Source organism: Mus caroli, chromosome 11 (genome assembly GCF_900094665.2).
Source record: "Mus caroli chromosome 11, CAROLI_EIJ_v1.1, whole genome shotgun sequence".
In the NCBI taxonomy this organism is placed as follows: domain Eukaryota; kingdom Metazoa; phylum Chordata; class Mammalia; order Rodentia; family Muridae; genus Mus; species Mus caroli.
The window spans coordinates 82,652,224-82,653,422 of record NC_034580.1 but is presented as its reverse complement, the minus strand read 5'-3'; the positions used below and the strand labels follow the sequence as shown (position 1 = coordinate 82,653,422).

At 42.9% G+C, this 1,199-nt stretch overlaps 1 protein-coding gene across 4 annotated transcripts in view; it reads right to left on the bottom strand.

Annotated features, from left to right (window-relative positions):
• Tex14 (testis expressed 14, intercellular bridge forming factor) overlaps positions 1-1,199 on the bottom strand; it is a 159,484-nt gene that overhangs the window by 115,499 nt on the left and 42,786 nt on the right. The gene's annotated exons all lie outside the window — the stretch shown is intronic.

Here is a 1,199-nt window from a genome sequence, read left to right as displayed (position 1 = left end):
GACAGGGTTTCTCTGTGTAGCCCTGGCTGTCCTGTAACTCACTTTGTAGACCAGGCAGGCCTAGAATTCAGAAATCCACCTGCCTCTGCCTCCCAAGTGCTGGGATTAAAGGTTTGTGACACCACTTCTTGGCCCAAAACATGTTCTTCATCACCAAGCCATCTTTCCAGCTTAAATTGTTGTTTTTTGTTTTTTTTTTTTAAGTATATGTCTATAGTCTGTGTGGAGGTTTGTATACATGAGTGTTTAATTGCCTGCAGAGGCCAGAAAAGGACAATGAGTCCCCTGAAGCTAAAATGAAAAGCAACTGTAAGATACGTGGTGTGGGTAGGTGCTGGGAACCAAGCCACAGTCCTCTGCAGAAGCTGTGAAGCTTTGTATCTCTGCAAAGACACATAAATGCCTTTTCAAGGTGCTTTTACATATAATTATTTAAAATAGCTGAACATATTTTAATTTTAAAGAAACTAGTGATTTAACTTAATTAACAAATTACAAAAAACAACTATTTAAAAGCTTTTGAGGGGGCTAGAGAGATGCCTCAGCAGTTAAGAGCACTGACTGCCCTTTCAGAGGTCCTGAGTTCAATTCCCAGCAATCACATGGTGGCTCACAACCATCTGTAATGGGGTCTGATGCCCTCTTCTTGTGTATCTGAAGACAGCTACAGCTACATAAAACAAACAAACAAACAAACAAATCTTTAAAAAAATAAAATAGAAGCTTTTGAGGGCTGGTGACATAGCTCAGCGGGTAAAGGGACTTGTTAGGAAGCATGGTGACTTGAATTCAATTACAGAACCCATATAGAGAGAGCAAGGTGAAAATGGATTCTCACCAGTTGTTCTCTGAGTCCTGTGTAAACCATGCTGGCCTGGAACTCACTGGAGCTGTGGCATGGTAAAATAAGTTTGTTCCTGTTATGTCTTTGTTTTTTGAGACAGGATTTCCTGTGTAGCCCTGGCTTTCATGGGACTCAATTTGTAGACCAGGTTTGGCCTCAAACTCTGGGGTCCACCTGCTCTGCCCACTAAGTGTTGGGATGAAAGGGACTGGGTCACCATGCCCAGCTTCACTGAAGAACAAAGCTTACTTTGAAAAAAAAAAATTGCACCGGGGAAGTGATGGCACACGCCTTTAATCCCAGCACTTGGGAGGCAGAGACAGGCGGATTTCTGAGTTCGAGGCCAGCCTGGTCT